Source organism: Microtus pennsylvanicus, chromosome 12 (genome assembly GCF_037038515.1).
Source record: "Microtus pennsylvanicus isolate mMicPen1 chromosome 12, mMicPen1.hap1, whole genome shotgun sequence".
Taxonomy (NCBI): Eukaryota; Metazoa; Chordata; class Mammalia; order Rodentia; family Cricetidae; genus Microtus; species Microtus pennsylvanicus.
In genome coordinates this window covers 78,172,969-78,188,661 of record NC_134590.1, presented here as the reverse complement: position 1 = coordinate 78,188,661, position 15,693 = coordinate 78,172,969, and positions in this window count along the sequence as shown.

Here is a 15,693-nt window from a genome sequence, read left to right as displayed (position 1 = left end):
GCCAGAGTTGAGAATGACAATGAGAAGTACCCTGCAAAGTTTGCCTTTTTACATCCCTTTTCGTCTCGCATCTCCCCTCTCCTTCTTTCTCTTCCTTTCCCCTTCCTCCTCCTCCTCCTCCTCCTCCTCCTCCTCCTCCTCCTCCTCCTCCTCCTCCTCCTCCTCCTCCTCCTCCTCCTCCTCCTCCTCCTTCTCCTCCTTCGTTTCCAACCTGGGCTTCCCTGTGCAACCCTGCCTGCCTAGTAACTCCCTCTGTAGACCAGGCTGGCTTCCAACTCTGAGATCTGCCTGCCTCTGTCTCCAGAGTGATCAAATTAAAGGCGTGTGCCAACATGTCCTCTCGCTCTGCCTTCTTTACCCTCTCTCCTCTCTCTTATTTTTTCCCTACTGTCCTCTCTGTCTTGGGTATTTTCAATCAGACAGCAAATACAGCTCTTCTGGTTGTACACAATCTTATTTGTGTCGAGATGTGGAGAAATAATGATTTTGTTTTGATATAGTTTTAAATGTTATATTTTTTTGCATTTTTTTAAATAATTTTTTTATTGAGAAAAGGAAAAAAAAAAGAAAAAAAGTTTCCGCCCCCCCAGCCTCCCATTTTCCTCCCCCTCCCCCCACTCCTCTCCCCCTCCCTCTCCAGTCCAAAGAACAGTCAGGGTTCCCTGCCCTGTGGAAAGTCCAAGGTCCTCCCGGCTCCGTCCATGTCTAGGAAGGTGAACATCCAAACTGGCTAGGATCCCACAAAGCCAGAACATATAGTAGGATCAAAACCCCGATCCATTGTCCTTGGCTTCTCATCAGCCCTCATTGTTCGCCATGCTCAGAGAGTCCAGTTTTATCCCGTGCTTTTTCAGTCACAGTCCTGCTGGCCTTGGTGAGCTCCCAGTAGATCAGCCCCACTGTCTCAGTGGGTGGGTGCACCCCTCGTGGTCTTGACTTTTTTGCGCATCTTCTCCCTCCTTCCACTCCTCATTGGGACCTCGGGAGCTCAGTCCAGTGCTCCAGTGTGGGTCTCTGTCTCTATCTCCATCCATCACCAGATGAAGGTTCTACGGTGATATGCAAGATAATCGTCAGTATTGCTATAGGATAGGGTCATTTCAGGTTCCCTATCCTCAGCTGCCCAAGGAACTAACTGGGGACATCGCCTTGGGCTCCTGGGAGCCACTCTAGGTTCAAGTCTCTTGCCAACCCTAAGATGGCTCCCTTAACTAAGAATTGTGCTTCCCTGCTCTCCTATCCAACCTTCCTACATCCCAATCATCCTGTTTCCCCAAGTTCCCCCATCCTCCCCTTCTCACTTTTCTCTCCCCATCTCCCCTAACCCCCATCCCACCCCACCCCAAAGATCCCAATTTTCTCCCCGGCAATTTTGTCTACTTCCCATAGCCAAGAGGATAACTATTTCCTTGGGTTCACTTTCTTATTTAACTTCTTTAGGTTCAGCTATTGTAGACTCCGTGACCCTTATTTATGGCTAGAAACCAATTATGAGTGAGTACATCCCATGTTCATCTTTTTGGGTCTGGGTTACCTCACTCAGGACAGTGTTTTCTATTTCCATCCATTTGCATGCAAAATTCGAGAAGTCATTGTTTTTTACCGCAGCATAGTACTCTAATGTGTATATATTCCACACTTTCTTCATCCATTCTTCCATTGAAGGACATCTAGGTTGTTTCCAGGTTCTGGCTATTACAAATAATACTTCTATGAACATAGTTGAACAAATGCTTTTGTCATATGATAGGGCATCTCTTGGGTATATTCCCAAGAGTGGTATTGTTGGGTCCAGGGGTAGATTGATCCCGAATTTCGTGAGAAACCAAAAAACTGATTTCCAAAGTGGTTGCACAAGATTGCATTCCCACCAGCAATGGATGAGGGTACCCCTTCCTCCACAGCCTCTCCAGCAAAGGCTATCATTGGTGTTTTTGATCTTAGCCATTCTGACAGGTGTAAGATGATATCTCAAAGTTGTTTTGATTTGCATTCCCCTGATCGCTAAGGAGGTTGAGCATGACCTTAAGTGTCTTTTGGCCATTTGAACTTCTGTTGAGAATTCTCTGTTCAGTTCAGTGCCCCATTTTTTAATTGGGTTAATTAGCATTTTAAAGTCTAGTTTCTTGAGTTCTCTATATATTTTGGAGATCAGACCTTTGTCTGTTGCAGGGTTGGTGAAGATCTCCCAGTCAGTAGGTTGCCTTTTTGTCTTAGTGACAGTGTCCTTTGCTTTACAGAAGCTTCTCAGTTTTAGTAGGTCCCATTGATTCAATGTTGCCCTTAATGTCTGTGCTGCTGGGGTTATACATAGGAAGCGATCTCCTGTGCCCATTTGTTGTAGGATACTTCCCACTTTCTCTTCTATAAGGTTCAGTGTGTTCGGGCTGATATTGAGGTCTTTAATCCATTTGGACTTAAGTTTTGTGCATGGTGATAGATATGGGTCTATTTTCATTCTTCTACAGGTTGACATCCAGTTGTGCCAGCACCATTTGTTGAAGATGCTTTCTTTCTTCCATTGTATACTTTTAGCTCCTTTATTGAAAATGAGGTGTTCATAGATTTGTGGGTTAAAATCCAGGTCTTTTATACGATTCCATTGGTCGACTTCTCTGTTTTTATGCCAGTACCACACTGTTTTCATTACTGTAGCTCTGTAATAGAGTTTGAAGTCAGGGATGGTAATGCCTCCAGAAGATCCTTTATTGTATAGGATTGTTTTGGCTATCCTGGGTTTTTTTGTTTTTCCATATAAAGTTGATTATTGTCCTCTCAAGTTCTGTGAAGAATTTTAATGGGACCTTGATGGGGATTGCATTGAATCTATAAATTGCCTTTGGTAGAATTGCCATTTTTACTATGTTGATAGTCCCAATCCAAGAGCAAGGGAGTTCCTTCCATTTTCTGGTATCCTCTTCAATTTCTTTCTTCACTGCCTTAAAGTTCTTGTCAAATAAATCTTTCACTTCCTTGGTTAGTGTTACCCTCAGTTATTTTATGCTGTTTGTGGCTATCGTGAAAGGTGAAGCTTCTCTGATTTCCCTCTCTGCTTCCATATCCTTTGTGTATAAGAGGGCGACTGATTTTTTGGAGTTGATCTTGTATCCTGCCACATTACTAAAGGTGTTTATCAGCTGTAAAAGTTCTTTGGTGGAGTTTTGGGGGTCGCTTATGTACACTATCATATCATCTGCAAATAACGAAAGTTTAACTTCTTCCTTTCCAATTTGAACCCTCTTGATCCCATTATGTTGTCTTATTGCTATTGCTAGAACTTCAAGCACTATATTGAAGAGGTATGGTGAGAGTGGACAGCCTTGTCGTGTTCCTGAGTTCAGTGGGATGGCTTTGAGTTTCTCTCCATTTAATTTGATGTTAGCTGTCGGCTTGCTGTATATAGCTTTTATTATATTTAGGTATGACCCTTGTACTCCTAATCTCTCCAATGCTTTTTCATAAAGGGATGTTGAATTTTGTCAAATGCTTTTTCAGCATCTAATGAAATGATCATATGGCTTTTTTCTTTCACTTTTTTTATATGATGGATTACATTGATAGATTTGCGTATGTTGAACCAGCCCTGCATCTCTGGGATGGAGCCTACTTGATCATAATGGATAATTTTTCTAATGTGTTCTTGGATTCGGTTTGCCAGTATTTTGTTGAGGATTTTTGCATCGATGTTCATGAGTGAGATTGGCCTGTAATTCTCTTTCCTGGTTGAGTCTTTGTGTGGTTTTGGTATCAGAGTAACTGTAGCTTCATAAAAGGAATTTGGTAATGACTCTTCTGTTTCTATATTGTGAAATACATTAAGGAGTATAGGTATTAGGTCTTCTTGGAAGTTCTGGTAGAATTCTGCATTGAAACCATCTGGTCCTGGGATTTTTTTGGTAGGGAGGTTTTTGATAACAGCTTCTAATTCTTCGCGACTAACAGGTCTATTTAGATTGTTCACCTGGTCCTGGTTTAACTTTGGTATATGGTATTTATCTAAAAAAGTGTCCATTTCTTTTACATTTTCCAGTTTTGTGGCATACAGGCTTTTGTAGTAAGATCTAATGATTCTCTGAATTTCCTCTGTGTCTGTGGTTATGTCCCCCTTTTCATTTCTGATCTTATTAATTTGCATATTCTCTCTCTGCCGTTTGATTAGTTTGGATAGGGGTTTATCAATCTTGTTGATTTTCTCCAGGAACCAGCTTTTTGTTTCATTGATTCTTTGGAATATATTCTGTGTTTCAATTTTGTTGATTTCAGCCCTCAGTTTGGTTATTTCCAGTCTTCTACTCCTCCTAGGTGAGTCTGCTTCTTTTTTTTCTAGAGCTTTCAGGTGGGCTGTTAAGTCTCCAATATGTGCTTTCTCTGTTTTCTTTAAGTGGGCACTTAGTGCTATGAACTTTCCTCTTAGGACTGGTTTCATAGTGTCCCATAAGTTTGAGTATGTTGTTTCTTTATTTTCATTGAATTCAAGGAAGACTTTAATTTCTTTCTTTATTTCTTCCTTAATCCAGGTATTGTTCAGTGGTTGACTGTTCAGTTTCCATGAGTTTGTAGGCTTTCTGGGGGTACCCTTGTTGTTGAATTCTAACTTTAATCCATGGTGATCTGATAAGACACAGGTGGTTACTAATATTTTTTTTAACCGTGTAAATTTGCTTTGTTACCGAGTATTTGGTCAATTTTCGAGAAGGTTCCATGAGCTGAAGAGAAGAAGGTATATTCTTTTATATTTGGGTGGAATATTCTATAGATGTCTGTTAAGTCCAATTGATTTATTACCTCCATTAATTCTCTAATTTCTCTGTTAGGTTTCTGTCTGATTGACCTGTCCATTGGTGAGAGAGGAGTGTTGAAGTCTCCTACTATTAGTGTGTGCAGTTTGATGGCTGCCTTGAGTTTTAGTAATGTTTCTTTTACGTACATGAGTGCTTTTATATTAGGGACATAGATATTCAGGATTGAGACTTCTTCCTGATGAATTGTTCCTGTTATGAGTATAAAATGTCCCTCTCCATCTCTTCTGATTGATTTAAATTTGAAGTCAACTTTATTAGAAATTAGTATGGCCACACCTGCTTGTTTCTTAGGTCCATTTACTTGATAAGCCTTTTCCCAGCCCTTTACTCTGAGTAGGTGCCTGTCTTTGTGGTTGAGGTGTGTTTCTTGTAAACAGCAGAATGTCGGATCCTGTTTTCATATCCAATCTCTTAGCCTGTGCCTTTTTATAGGTGAGTTGAACCCATTGACATTAAGTGATATTAATGACCAGTGGTTGTTAACTCCAGTCACTTTTTTAGTAGTAGAGTTTGTGTGTTTCCCTTCTTTGAGTTGCGCTGGTGAAGGGTCTCTAGATGTCTGAGTTATTGTGGTCATTGTTGGACTCCTTGATTAGTGATTTTCCTTCTATTACTTTCTGTAATGCTGGATTTGTGGCTACGTATTGTTTAAATTTGTTTTTATCCTGGAAAATTTTGTTTTCTCCATTTATAGTGAACGAAAGCTTGTCTGGGTATAGTAGTCTGGGCTTGCATCCATGGTCTCTTAGTTTTTGCCGTACATCTATCCAGGACCTTCTGGCTTTCATGGTTTCCATCGAGAAGTCAGGTGGTTTACCTTTATAAGTAACTTGGCCTTTTTCCTTTGCTGCTCTTAATATTCTTTCTTTATTCTGTATGCTTTGTGTTTTGATTATTATATGGCGAGGGGATTTTTTTTTGATCCAGCGTATTCAGTGTTCTGAATGCTTCTTGAACCTTCATAGGTACATCTTTCTTTAGGTTGGGAAAGTTTTCTTCTATAATTTTATTAAATATATTTTCTGGACCATTGAGCTGCACTTCTTCTCCTTCTTCTACTCCAATTATTCTTAGGTTTGGTCTTTTTATTGTGTCCCATATTTCCTGAATGTTTTGTGATGAGAGTTTGTTGGACTTGCTGTTTTCTTTGATCATTGTGTTTATTTTCTATATGTTATCTTCAGAATCTGAGATTTTTTCTTCTATCTCTTGTATTCTGGTGGTTAAGCTTGTTTCTGTGGTATCTATTCGTTTACCTAGATTTTCCATGTCCAGCCGGCCCTCTGTTTGTGTTTTCTTCTTTGCCTCCATTTTAGTTTTCAAGTCTTGAACCGTTTCCATTATCTGCTTGATTGTTTTTCTTTGGTTTCCTAGAGTATCATTCACTGATTTATTCAATTCTTCACACTTTCTGTTATACTTCTCATCCATTTCTATAAGGGCATTTTTTTACATGCTGTTTAAGGGCTTCTATCACTTTCATAAAGTCAATTTTTTCTACTTCTTCTTGATTAAGGTGTTCATGTCCTCCTGATGTGAGGTCGCTGGGTTCTGGTGGTTTCATGTTGTTTTTCAGATTGTTGGGTGAATTCTTGCATTGGTGCCTGCCCATCTCTTCCTCCAAATGCTCCCTTATGGATCTTCTTTCACAGGATCAGGTCTCCTTGCCCACTGATGTACCTTCCCAGTGATGTCACTCCCCAGTGATGGCTTTCCCGGTGCCCAGATCGGATCCCTGTGCTGCTTGGGTAGCTCGTAAACAAAGGGCCTACGTTGCTTGCTCTAAATGTTATAATTTTTAAAATAACTTTAACAACAATTTAAACAAACTTATGATGTAAATTTGAAATTATACAGAAGTAGCAGCAACAGCGAAAACATTCCTTTTATCCTTTACCTAAATGTCATCCACTATATATAATTAAACTTTTAAAAGGTTCTTTTTTATATGAATCACTTGAGAATAAGTTAGTGAAGTTATATTCCATTCTTACTAAATATTTCAGTGTATATACTACAAAAAGGGGACAATTTTTAAAACATAATTACAGAGTGATCATCCAACTTAGGAAATTTAACATGGATACAACGTGATTACCTAATAATGCACAGCCCATATTCAAATGTCACCAGCTGCCACAATGTCCTTTCTGTCATCTTTTCCCAATCTAGAACTCTAATCTAAGGTATTATGTTACACCTTGCTTGTCGTGTCTTTCTAATATCCTTAATTCAGAGACATGTTTCTAATTCATCGCCTCCTTTTATGATCTCCAGTTATTCTGTGGATGGTCCTGTAGCTGATCTCTTTGGCTTTATGGTAGAACTCCAGTTATGTATTGTTGACAGCAGTGCCCACCAGTGGTGCTGTGGCCTCAGCTTGTGTGTCATTGAGCACATCATGTTCATGTGTCGTCATATGAGTGACAATAACAGATCACTGTGATAATACCGTGTTGTGGGCTGAATGGAAGATACTCTAAAACATTCAGGTCCTCATCAAGCCTTTACTTCCTGGTACTAATATCTACATTGATCTTGTAGCATCCAGGAACATTTATATTTTTGTTCTATAATTTAATAATCTATAGTATTTATAGCTAATACTTTGCAATTCTAATATTACTTATAACTTAGTGTTTTTACAGTAAAGAGGTGTTTTTGCCTTTTCCTGACCATATTTCTTTAAAATATATTTCTGTTAAAATAGACACATGGATTCATTGTTTAGGGGTTATAATTTATGATACCATTATTCATTTTAATGTTCAAATTTCTTCGATTTTCTTAGTTGAAACACCTCCAAATCTGTCTTTTGTGCTTTTGGATGTGCCATAAAGGGAGTTTAACTTTGTATATTCCATGCTGAAATAGACTGATGCTTACTTGTCTGTTCACAGGCAATGAAGTAAGCACAGAAATAAAGGAGTTTCCATCAGAATCCTTTGAGCTTTTGGCCCATCCCCAGAGCAAGGCAATGCGCTCAGTGGGCCAGCATAAGGAGAATTAGCTGCCCTGCTAGGGACAGTGCCATCAAGAGCCTCTCACTCAGGTCCCCTGATTGTGGCTATTACAAAAAGGGTTTCCCATCGAAAAGTCAGGCAATGGACTTCTTAATTTCTGGCTTCTGTCTGAAACAGGTTTCTTGAGCCAGTTAATTGAACATAAATTACAATTGACCTTGGAGGGATTAACTTGCATTTTGAGGTCATTTTAACTGCAGAGCTATTTGGGCGCTTTCAGGCTGCCTTAGCTTTTATATACTTTTCAGCTAAGTTAGACACGAAAATGCGCCACTTGGAGACATTACAGGAATTTTGACCTTCTCCGGTCACTTTGAGGTCAAGCAATTAATGCAGAGAATTACCAGAAGATCCATAAATACACATGTTTCTTACATGAAAGCCATCATTAAAAATGATGCTCACTTTACTTAACTCTTTCGGAGCTGTGTATAATATCAGAATGACAGCTGTGTAAGGAAACGTTAATTTGGTGACCCACAATATAAAGAACATTGAGATTTAATAAAACTACACCGGCGGTAGGTTTTCTCAAATTCCACTGCAACCGAGACATTTTGACATTAAAATATGTTGAATTATAAAAGCATTAGTAAAAGAAGAATTACTCTTCACTTCAAAGGCAGAAAACATTCTTTTGAGGTCAATGCAGTTCTGAAAATCATTGTAACCTATGTCCTAAACTTTGCTCGGCCTCTCTGGTGTATCAAAAGGTCAAATGAGAGGCTGGCATGCTGGCTTCTTGCTGGGGACTGAGTGGGTTCAATATGACCTTCTGAAACACCAGTTTAAGGCCAAATAAAGCCATTGTGACGAATTAGTGCTTCTTTGGCAAGTCTTTTTATTGTTCAGAGAATCTCTTTTTCTCATCCCTATAGAGATTGCTTAGACTTTTCATGTTGCTTTAGCAAAATATGTAAGAAAAGAGTTTTTATTTCTTGCCGTTCTGGAAGCCGAGACATCCAAGAGCAAGTGAGTGCCTGGTTCTGGTTATATGTAGAAGAGGACCTCTGCACACATGTGGCAGAGGAGAGTGGACAGATCAGTCCCCAGCTATTTACTCTTGTCCTTTTGTAAGGCAGTGAGTTTCATTCATGAGTGCCTTCTCCTCATAACTTAATCCTCCTCTAAAGTCCCTACTTCATGGTAAATTGCATTGAAGATTTAAATTTGAGCTTGAATTGTAGGAAGGATTGTGGGATTAGTGCAAGGAATAAAAGCTATATAAATCTCTTATATAAATTATAGCTCTGGTGTAGACCATGGCGGAGGCTCTCCACACACGAGCTGACTTGACTTTTCCCGTTTCTTCTGACAGTGTAGCAACCATTGCCATTTATAAAGCTACTTACAGAATGGCCGACTTCCCCTTCCTCTTGAAGAAGTGGACCCTTGCAAGGCTGAATTAGAAAGTGTTTCCACCTTCCATACTTGTCTTGCAGCGAAGCAGAATTATGGGACTGAACTCTGTCCAAAGAGACAGCAGCAGACATGTCATTCTGGGAAGGCTGAAGAGGAGGAGATGGTTAAGCTAGATGCTAACCGTTTTCCCATCTGTCTGTTACTTCTACTTTGCTAGAGTAGCCGCTGGGGTGCTGGGGTGTGATCGCCAAGGCAGGAGTGAAAGCCCAGAACCGTGGGTGGCTTTGGTGACTGTACCACTGGACAGGACGTTAGTGAAAGCCAGAAGCCGGGATCCTGACCTGTTTACCTGTATTCTTTCATTCGTTCACTTGTCTGTCTGTCTGTCTGTCTGTCTATTTGTTTGTCTGTGTGTCCTACAGATATGAGTAAAGCATGGCATATCACGTTGTGACAGGACTAAGCATCTCCCCTTTTATTAAGGCTCGGCAAGGCAACCAAAAGTAACAGGAATAGGTTGCCAAAAGCCAGTCAAAGCATTATGAGTAATGCTTCCACTGTTAAGCGTCCCACAAGTAGATGAAGCTACACAACAGTCACATATATGTAGAGGGCCTACTTCAGTCCCATGTAGGCTCCCTGGTTGTTGAGTCAGACTCTGTGAGCGCCTGTGATCTCAGGGATGTGATTCTGTGGGTCTACTTCTATTATTATACAAGGAGGTCGGGTCACTAACTTCCTTCAATTCCCTCTCCTCTTCCCCCTCTCCTTCCTTCCCTCACCCCTTTCCTTCTCTTCTCTCCTCCTTTTTATGCCTCCCGTTATCCTTTTCTGTTCTTTCCTTATGCTCCCTTTCCCACTATAAGCAACCAATGAATTCAAATTATTATTCCCCAAAACCTACCTACCACCCTATTGATGTATTTGCTACCCCATAAAGTTTTGCACTTACTGGCTGAGGATTTTGTTCCACATGGCTAGCTTACAAACTTTGGTGTATAGAAATATGCACTGTTGAGTCTCTTCAGCCTTTATGTCCTTTGGTACTTGGGCAGGGTAGTTTGTTTAGTAGTTAAAGCACACCGATAGTATTTCCTAGTTTTTTTCCCTTGTTATTGTTTAATTTAATGGGTGCAGCGGCAGAGCGTCCTCTAAAGCCATTTGTACCAGGTCAGCCACGGATTATACAACTACGTAGCAAACATATTTGAAACAGGCACGATGCGATTTTTTTCTGATGCAAATGATGTTATCGAACACAACTTATACTTTGTTCAAAGTGGAATTTCTTTCTCCAACTCTCCCTTCATCACCAAGCACAAAGTGAAAGCTCTGACTTCCTGGCACACGCAGTGATGGGCACAAACGAAAGGCTCGTGAGTTTTGCGCTTGAATGCAGGAAGCAGGGAGGTGGAAAAGAGTTTTGTCTCAAAACAACAGCAAATTAAATCCCAGATATCATGGTATCCTGCTTAACCGTGTTTATAACTGTTTTTACTTTAGTCAAAGTCACTATTGGAGTGAAAATATTTTATGTATGTCATTTCCCACCCACTTCCTTCCTCACTTGCTTCCTTTCCTTTTCCTCTTTGACTCTTTCATCCTTCTCTCCAAGCTGGGGGACTGAACATAGGCTCTCAAGCGTGCCAGGCAGACACACCGTCCCTGAGCTCTGTCCCTAGCTCCCTTTTCACTTTCTCTTTTGAGATAGGGTCTCCCCAAATTGCCCATGTTGACCTTGAACTCGCTCTATAGGCAGGGAAGACTTTGGATGTTTTTACCTTTTTACCTTTGCTTCCTGAGCTCTTGTGATTATAAGCCTGAACCACTAGGCCTGGGATGCCATTCAGTTATTTTCTCAGAGTTAAGAGGATTCCAGTCTGATCTTATGATTTTTTGGTAGGCTTTATTTCTGGATAGGATTAGTGACTGGTGAGATACCCCTGGTGGTACAATATTGGTACTTTTGTCTTGGGAGTCACCAACCACTGTCCAATTGGACCCATTCAACGGAGAGGATTAGGCCTGGTACTGCAAACCTAGCCATGGCTTGAGAGGCCACAGATCTGGAAGGAGAACCTACTACTTTCGAAATCTACATAATTTCTAGCTGTATTCTAAATATTTATACTTTTACCCACAGATGCATGTAGCTCTTATCCCTTATCAAAGAAGTGTCTTTGCAACAAATGGAGATTGTAATGGAAATCTACAATTGATCAAATGGCAAGGAACAAGGGGCTTTGGAATGTTGAACCCAGCTAATACATCTTCAGTGCAGCCCCTAAACCTAAGGCTTAGGGAAAATTGCAGAAGAAAGGGGTGAAAATTGTAAGAGTCAGAGGGCCAAAACTCCTGTAGGTAGTGTCCCTGACACATGACAAGAAAGCTGCTTCCCGACACCTCAATAACATGGTCGCTTGAACAAGCTCAGTAGAGAGACAACAGTGTGGACAGGGGAAATTCTGCATAGACCCTACCTCCAGAGAGAGAGAGTTACAGGTGACTGCTGAGAAAGAATTAGCTTCGCCCAGGGATCAGCTCCTGCATAGGATGTCCAGTGCTAAGTGGCCTTGGATACATGTGCATTTGAGCAGTGCTAAAAGGATTCAGTCAGTTGTACATATGGGGCGAGAGCTGGGAGCGATATGGATACCATACTCCTGTAAGGAATTCTCAAATATAATTTTAAAAGTTAGGTAGATTCCCTTTGTGTTGATATTGCTGTGACTAAAACGCTGGCAAACCAACCAAAAGGAGGAGAGGACTGTTTGGGCAGAGGGATTTCAGGTGTGGTCAGCTGGATCCATTACCTCTAATCCATGAAGAGGCAGGGCTGTGTGATGGGGTAAACTGCTCCCTCATGGTTGCCAAGAAGTAGAGAGAGGAAGGAAGGAGTCAAGGAAGTGCATGCCTTGCCCTTCAATGAACCCCCTTCTAGGACCTGCTTCTCCATCCAGACCCTACGTTTTACCACCTCCCATAGCCTGTTCTATTTCATACCCAGAAATGTATTAAATGACCCTCATGAACTCCACCAACACAGCCAGAAACATGTCTCATAACCCAACCGAGTTGGTAATGGGAATTAACTACTGTACATCCTCAAGATCTAGCCCCCAACTCCACACCAAGGTCTTATAAAAATCACGATGGAGAGTGTATTTAGTGATACAGCAAAAGAAAGGAAATGAATCAATTATCAGAATAGTTAAGCCCGCAAATGGTTGAGAATATTTGTTCTGTTTCCTGTCTTATTTATTTATGTCTGCTGTGCTTGGGATTGAACCCAGGGTCTCATATACGCTAAGTAGTTCTCTATACCTGAGGCATATCCTTAGCCTTTATTCTCTATTTTTCTTTGATTTTTAACATTTCCTTATTTTTGAAAAAATTAAGCATTGTGGTTCAAAAGAAAATGGCCCCTGAAGGGAGTGACATGATTAGGAGAGATAGCCTTGTTGGAGTAGGTGTGGCCTTGTTAGAGTGGGTGTGGCCTTGTTGGAGGTATGTATCACCATGGAGACAGGCTTTGAGTTCTCACATATGCCCAAGTCATTCCCAGTATCTCAGACCATTTCCTGTTGCCTGTGCATGGTGTAGAGTTCTCAGCTACTTCTCCAGCACCATGTCTGCCTGCACGCCACTCTATCACTCCATGATGACAAAGGACTGAACCTCTGAAACTGTAAATGAGCCATCCCAAGGAAATGCGTTCCTTTACAAGAGTTGATGTGGTCATGATGTCTTTTCACAGCAATAGAAACCCTAACTAAAACCATCGTATGTAGAATGAAATATGATCATATCTACCGCCTATTTCTAAAACCGGTTTTTTTTGAACCACCAGCCCCCAAATCATGACACAGAGACTTACTAATAATTATGAAAGCTCAGCTTTAGCTTAAGCTTCTTTCTAACTAGCTCTTAGAACTTAAATTAACCCATTCCTATTAATCTATGCACTGCCGTGTGGTTTCTGACTTTTACCTCTCCCCGTGCATGCCCTGCTTTCTCTGTGTCTGGTTAGCGGCTCTGCCTTTCTTCTTCCCTGAGACCCCTCTACCCCAGAATTTCTACCTAACCTCTTCCTGCCTAGCTATGGGCCATTCAGCTGGTTATTAAACCGGTAACAGTGACACTTCTTCACACAGTGGAAAGGAATATTCCACAACGTATTTCCCTCCTCCACCTCTTCCCATATCCATCCCTTCATTATGCCCCTGCTAGCATCCACCAGCTAAGTCTAGTTAAGGTTGCTCATCTGCGCATGTGAAATGTCCACTGGAGCATGGGAAACCTATCAGATGTGTAAGCTTGATTGTTTATACTCATACCAATTGACCTGAATTTTCCAAAGTTTTATGCTCTTATTACCATGGTGGGAAGATGTCTGTAACAACTTAGTAATCAATACTGATACTGAACAAATACACATTTTGTGAGGCATTGGATCAACCTTGGAGTTACAAATACTCTCTTCTGTGAGTTACATGAGGACTCAAGGGAACACATGCTTTAAGCATGTGCAAGGGATTTTGTTATAATCTATATAACCCTTTACTTTTCTCCCCAAGTGCCATTTTAAAGACAGGGAAACTGAGACCCAGAGATTCCTAAAACACCTTGTACACACAGTTTACCTTTAAAGGACTGCCATTTTATGCTTTCCATTCAATTTGTGAAAATGTTTTTATGGATAAAAGAGAAACTGTGACCGACCCATCACTTCGAATTTGACTTTAATTGTGTTTCTTCCATGATTTTTTTCTGTCAAGATTTACTAAGTAAGACTTCTATATCAGGGTGGTAAGATGGCTCAGCAGACAAAAGGTACCTGCTACCTTAGTCTGAAAGCTGCGTGTGTGTCTTAGAATACATGTGTGCCTTACACACACACACACACACACACACACACACACACACACACACACGTACATAAATGTAAAACATTTTAATAGGATTGCAACATCAAGACCTTCTAACAAGTCCTCCTGACCTTGCTGAAAATTGCTGATGTTATATGCCTTTGAGAGTCAGAGGCTATGTGAAGGCTCCCACGATTTTGAGTGACAGCACAGCAATCCTTTCAGAAAAATGGAAATAAGAAACTACATAATGATACCAAGGCAAATTAACTTAAGTATCTTCTAGGGACAGATAAATAACACAAGTCAAGCCAAATGTGAGCTGTTTTCACCTAACCTAGGAGATCTCTGTAGGATTTGCATGCAGTGTGGGAAGGGGGTTCCAGCCACCAAAACTTGCTTCCAGGAGCATTTATTCAGAAGCCCCACACCTTCGCCAGTAATAAACTAGGTAACGTAGGCTGACAATTCTTCTTCCTTCCTTCCTTCCTTCCTTCCTTCCTTCCTTCCTTCCTTCCTTCCTTCCTTCCTTCTCCTCCTCCTCCTCCCTCTTCTTCTTCGTTACTGATTAACTTAATCCCTCCACCTGTAAAGCCCTTTGTAATAAAGGACCACTCTCCATCAAGCTGATTTTGTTTAACGATGGTCACTTAGTAATTCTGCAACGAGCATGGAGCGGTTTACCAGGTTCAACCAGTGTCTAAAATAGAGATGCTGAATTTCTCACAAATCACTTCACAACTCACTTAACTTTAATTAAAGAGAATCATCACGCCTGTAGTACGCAGTGGGTCCTGGTGTTTGAAGCGATCGGTTCGGGTAACCTTTTAGATGTGTCCTAACGTAACACAGCTAATGCTGGTATCAAGGTTAATGATTCCTTTTCAAGATCGAGTTGCTTGCTAGCCTGATCCAAACCAAGAGGCTAATGAAAGTGGGAAATTGTGTTTTCTGACCGCCACACAGCCTGTAAATGGCTAAGACGGCTGTGAGTGTACATGAGAAAGAGCTGTTCATGGTCAATATTTTTCTTCAGGTTGATCAAATTTTCATGGAAAACCCTGTGTAAGTCATTGGTTCTTCTGTTTATTTCATTAATTGTAAATGGTAAAATTATAAAAAAGTGGCTTTGGTCCAATAAATGATTCCAAGCTATTTCTCTATAAAATTTAAAAAAAATAAAGAACTTAAGTTTTAAACATCTGTCTGGACAGATGTCAGGATGCAGAGTGTCCCACCGCTGTGTGTAAGCATCTGAAACATGGTTACCTATGGCTCCTCGGTAAAATGATCCCAGTGAGGTTTTACGATCTTTTAAATGGAAACTTGCATAAGAGAATGAACCCATCTTACATGACACGCAGCACTTTGAGTGAACGATTAGATATCTGAGCAAAGGGTGAACTTCCTATATTCACTTTCCATCTTCCTCAGGCTCCAGGAACACACAATGAACTGTATAATGAATAATAATAATAATAATAATAATGAACCATATTTTAATTTTGGTTGTTTCCGCTGTGAAGGATGTTTGGTGCAAATCTCCTATATAAATAGCAGAGAAAATCACAACTTGCTGTCTCTGATTCCTAGTCGTTGTGGACTATGCACATAGTATAGCAAGTAATATTTTTCAAG